Raw genomic sequence first — 6,000 nt, 5'->3', positions numbered from 1 at the left:
CTTTTTTGGTTTTCCTGAAGAATATGACTGCAAATCAAGATGCTTGGGTTGGGAAAATTATCCGTAACCCCCCTAACTATATTTGAAAATCTCAAGTTTAATAGATGCTATACAGACAGATCAGATATAGAGCCAGTGCATACCATTGTTTTGAACATTGTCATCTTGCATATTTCTAATGAAAAATGGCTCTACCTTTTCACACTTCTCCTTCCTACTTTTCCTTGAGATAGATATATATATGTATATGTATGTTGCAAATGATATGTTGATGGGAGGCTACTAGTGTAGGTGACCAGTTAGAGCATTAATGTGCAGATAAAACTGTCCCTTGTCTTTTTTCAAATTAGAGTTGTAACGTATTGTGTTAGGTATAGTATTTATTTGTAAGACATTTCAACCTTATGAAATTCCTTTTAGTCCTTTATCTTTATTGCCAGTATTGTCGTCTTATTACCACGTTCATAGCATGTCAATATTCTTTATGTCTATGTAAACTGATGGAGTACCCTAAGTATCACTCAAGGTTGCTCCTTTCTCCAGTCATGCGTGGGCTGATCCATAGCTCTGGTATGAACAAGTTTCCAATGATAGTTTTTGATTGTGTTTCAAATTGAAAGCAAGGCCCATCTGCTCAGTCCCACAGTCCTTCCCAACCACAATACCTTGTCACCCTGCGGGAAGTGCCACTCAAAAGGAACAGTGTCAATGGAAAACCCTCATCTTTCGGATGATGAAAGCTGCGCTCTGCCTGGAGCCAAGTCAGTGCAATAAGCTTCAGAACACTGCAGGCTTCAGTACTCTGGGAATCCCAGTTGTTGCTTTTCCCTGTAATCAGCCAGAAAAAGGGTTCTGAAAGGCTGCAGAATGAATTGCAGAATATGCCTGGACCCATCTGCCCCAAAACCGTGTGGCTGAAACAGGATGAGATACAGGAGGAATCCTACCATCAAAATGGACTTGTTTAGGCAGTACAGCTGACAGGTGAGTACCACAGCTGTCAAATACTTACTTGCCACAACCAGTATATTTCTGCTCTTAATATTAAAAATGTGTCAGAATTTCCATTATAAACCACTGATTTTGTGGGTTTATAGCTTTGCCATAAAAATACACCTTGAGTTGAGTCTTGGCGTACAGCCATTTGGCTTCTTCTAACACAATATTAATTCAGAACATCCAGACAGTGTTTTTAAGCACCAGTATCTGAAAAGTTGTTGCTGCTTTTTTCTTTTTTTCTCAAGTACCTTGTTTTCTGCAGGACTTGCAGAAATCAAAGATGGCCAGATGTAATTTCAACTGGAATATGCAATGTCTGCAAGCCCTTTTCTGGAAGGACTGAGACCTGTGATAAGAAAGAAAGTTCTGGGGACATCTACAAAATTCTCAGGCCAAATGAGAAGGCTGGATAAAGACCTCCAAGACTGAACTGACAAGATCACTGTCTCATCCAGCAATAGAATCATAGAATGGTTTGGGTTGGAAGGGTCATAAAGATCATCTAGTCCAACCCTTCCCTGCCATGGGGAGGGACACCTTCCCCTAGACCAGGTTGCTCAAAGCCGCATCCAACCTGACCTTGAACACTTCCAGGAATGGGGCATCCACAACCTTTCTGGGCAACCTGTTCCAGTGCCTCACCATCCTCACATCAAAGAACTTCTTTCTTACATCTAATCTAAACCTGCCCTCTGTCAGTTTAAAGCCATTACCCCTTGTCCTATCGCTGCATGCCCCTGTAAAAAGTCCCTCTCCGGCTTTCTTGTAGGTCCCCTTTAGGTACTAGAAGGCTGCTATAAGGTCTCCCCAAAGCCTTTTCTTCTCCAGGCTGAACAACCCCAACTCTCTCAGCCTGTCTTCATAGGGCAGGTGCTCCAGCCCCCTGATCATCTCCATGGCCCTCGTCTGGACTCACTCCAGCAGGTCCATGCCCTTCTTATGTTAGGGGCTCCAGAGCTGAACGCAGTACTCCTGGTGGGGTCTCACGAGAGCAGAGTAGAGGGGACAATCACCTCCCTCAACCAGCTGGTCATGCTTCTTTTGATGCAGCCCAGGATACGGTTGGCTTTCTGGGCTGCAAATGCACATTGCCATGTCATGCTGAGCTTGTCAACCAACACGCCCAAGTCCTTCTCCGCAGGGCTGCTCTCAATCTGCTCATCGCCCAGCCTGTATTTGTGCTTGGAATTGCCCCGACCCAAGTGCGGGACCTCGCACTTGGCCTTGTTGAACTTCATGAGGTTTGCATAGGCCCACCTCTCAAGCCTGTCAAGGTCCCTCTGCATAGCATCCCTTCCCTCCAGCGTGTCGACCGCAACACACAGCTTGGTGTCATCGGCAAACTTGCTGAGGGTGCACTCAATCCCACTGTCCATGTTACCAACAAAGATGTTAAACAGCACCAGTCCCAGTACCAACCCCTGAGGAACACCAGTCGTCACTGGTCTCCACTTGGACACCAAGTCATTGACTGCAACTCTTTGAGTGTGACCATCCAGCTGATTCCTCATCCACCGAGTGGTCCATCTGTCAAATCCATGTCTCTCCAATTTAGAGACAAGGATGTCAAATGCCTTGCACAAGTCCAGGTAGATGATATCAGTTGTTCTTCCCTTATCCACCCATGCTGTAACCCCATCATAGAGGGCTACCAAATGTCAGGCACGATTTGCCCTTAGTGAAGCCATGTTGGCTGTCACCAATCACCTCATTTTCCACGTGCCCTAGCATAGTTTCCAGGAGGATCTGCTCCATGATCTTGCCAGGCACAGAGGTGAGACTGACTGGCCTGTAGTTCCCCGGGTCTTACTTTTTTCCCTTTTTAAAAATGATGGTTATGTTTCCCTTTTTCCAGTCAATGGGAGCTTCACCAGACTGCCAAGACTTCTCAAATATGATGGACAGTGGCTTAGCCACTTTATCCGCCAGTTCCCTCAGGACCCGCGGATGCATCTCATCGGGTTCCATGGACCTGTGTACCTTCAGGTTCCTTAGATGGTCTTGAATCTGACTGCCATCACCCGAAAAGCTTACCAGAAGATAGCAGAGAGCAGGAAAGTTTTGGCCAGCCTGGAACTTGCTAGCACAGGTGAAGATACAAACTAAAATATCAATTTTGGAATGAAATCAAAGAATCTTAGGTCACATTTGAAGTCTGTAGTGTAAAAAAACGATTGTCAGTCAGTGATGTCTTTGAGATGAGAAGTTAGGAGAAAAAACTACTTGTAATTTGAAATTTACAGATATTCAGATGGGGTATTTCAGATCAGCTCAAAAAATACCAAACCCTCTACTTCTGAGCTATGGGCTTTAGGAGGAGCACATACAGTCTGTTCAAATCACAGCCCCGATGAATGACTGGAAAGATAGGCAGAAACTGGAGGTCCTAGCAGCCAAATCCTGTAACTCAAGTACTGTTTATAAAATGAATGATGAAAAAGGGCGATCCTAATCTGATCCCTGGCCTTACTGTACAATTAGGAAAAGTGATAATCTTGGTTTGTAAAACAAGGAAAATTGGCAGCTGTGGAAAAATTAAAGGAAGTAATTCAGTTAAATATTAGACTTATGAAAAAATTGGCCATAAAATCTGTTCTGAGGCTGGCCAGGACAGAGCCTCAGAAATGTCTAGGGAAAGTTCTTCAATCAGTTCAGGAAATGTGAAGACATGAAGCTGAAAGTGCTGAGCTCCAAAGGAATGAGGATAAAGCTTATAGCTTTTCTCTAGATTTGGTCAGTTTACTTTTTGAATGTATATTAGGATCTGTGAAATGAATGGAATAAAGTACCCTTTCTCAAACTGAAATTATTGGACTAGGTGGACTGAAAAAGAATAAATTGATCTCAAGCAGGGAGAGTAACTGCTGGCGAACACGAAACATCCAAAAGGTGGGAAAACCGATTTTGAAAATTTGTCCTCTTCCGAGCAAGAAATGTAACTAAAATGAAGGATAAGCTATGGAAGGATTTGGATTTCATTTTAGCTAGTAATAGAGTAATACATGCTGGAAGTATTGTCTTACAAATTAAATCTCTGGAAATTTTCTTTAATTATGTGGCCCAGGTGAAGCATAGTATTTGTAGATAACTGATTTGCAGTGAGCAGATTTTCCTAGTACAGAAGTGAACTAGTACAGCAGCTACTTGTTGCAGTATCTTTTTACCCAAGTAAAGGTAGAGTGACGGAAGTCATATTTTAAGGGCCAAGCCCTTGCAGAAACCTTAGGTGCTAGATCTGAAGGAGAGGTTAATTTTCTTTTGCACTGAGAAACTTAAATTCTGAATTCATTTACATGCAGAGCTGCAGCATGTTCTCAAGTGATTTCCTCACAGCATATGATGCTGTAGGTAGGTATACCTGCTCTAGCTTTAACCCAGCTAGCACAGCTAACTGTAGCTTTGAAAATACAAGAGCTCAGAGATCAATACAAGTCCTAACAGTCCACTACACTGAACTTGCGAGCCTCTCCTGAAGTTAGAGGTGCCATTGCCGTTGGTACTTGTGTTAGCGGGGATAAAGACATCGCGGCTGTGCCACAATCACAATTTCTGTGTACTGTTTAGATTCCCTAAAAGTTTTTTCCAGTTAAAAATCAGTTCTCTGTATCCAATAAATGTACAGCCTGCACACAGTGGTCTACCACAGATTGATTCTGAGGGAAACCAACCCATTACACTGCACCTCGCTACTTAGCAAAAGCAAAGCGGTAAGAAGTGCTACTGGGCATCAAGGAAATGAACTGGGATGGGATAAGTGAGCTTTCAACAATTTTTGGACCTCACTCACAATTCTGATTAAAGTCAAATGGTGGCCTGAGCAGATTCTGCAGAGCCAAGTAACAGGAAAAGGGGGAGGGAACAGCTTTCAGAGCAGGACAAGACCTACTGCAATTTAAAAAGATGGCTTTTGGCTCCACACCTGCTGTGTTTTAGAGGATGGGGAGAAGGTATGGTACAGCATGCCTGTTTCAGATTATCTCTAGATGATATCTTGGTATGAAGTAAAACATTTGAACAGGAACTGACGTATTTACAAACGGTCTGTAATACGTTGAAAGTCATCCACCTGAAATCAAATCCAAAGACAAGTGAATCATTGCAAGCAAGTGTAATTAATTATGAGTACACAGCCAGCCAGGGAATGGTTTTCACAGACAAAAAGAAAATGGAGGCAGGACAATCCTGACCAGCTCTCCAGACAATGGCAGTCAGGTAAAGGTTTCTGGGTTTTTTTAAGGATTACTGCTACTAGTATTTCAGGCCATTTATTTGTGGCTTTGTTAATATTTTAAAACCACTGCATGAGTTTGGTGAGAAGGAAGCCATTTCAGTGGCTAGCATAGCATGATTTAATATTTTCGGTTTTTGAAAAAACCTCTTGTAACTGCTCCCATTTTAGCCTTCCCATGTTTCAAACACCTTTCAGGCTGGACACAGATGCTAGCGCTTATGGTCTGGGGGCAGTATTGACAGAGGAAATCAAAGGACTTGAGAGGATGGTGGCTTATTACAACAAAAAGTTTATGTTCTCGGGAGAGAAATTAATATTCTGCTCAAAGAACATCTGACAGTGGTTAAATCTATAGAACGTTTTCACTGCCGTTTCTTTGGAAAAGGATATATGGTTTGGACAAATCCTCGGCAGGCTGCAGGACTCTGAAGGGCGCGTTGCCTCCTGATCGCAGAAAGGAAGAATGTTGGGCTTCCGTGGTGTGAAACACACTTGAGCGCGGGTTCATCTAGAGAGCAACATTGGGGGTTCGTTACCAACACTGCCCTATCCCAGAACACGAGGATCGGGTCTCCTGGGGAAACCCTGATGGTAGCCCAATGCCCAGTTGTCGAAATGGCTCTCCTGGAAGTCTGTGTTCCTTCAGGACAGGGAGTTGGAGCAGTGGGCAAAGATACCATCTCCTGTTACGGGATTCCTGCTGTGTTATGGGCTTTTTTTTGTAAACAAGGATAATTGTATTGGAGAAACACATGGCTCTATCATCCGCT

The sequence above is a fragment of the Harpia harpyja genome, chromosome 12 (genome assembly GCF_026419915.1).
Source record: "Harpia harpyja isolate bHarHar1 chromosome 12, bHarHar1 primary haplotype, whole genome shotgun sequence".
Taxonomy (NCBI): domain Eukaryota; kingdom Metazoa; phylum Chordata; class Aves; order Accipitriformes; family Accipitridae; genus Harpia; species Harpia harpyja.
The sequence above is the reverse complement of the archived record's forward strand: the minus strand, read 5'-3'. Positions refer to the sequence as shown.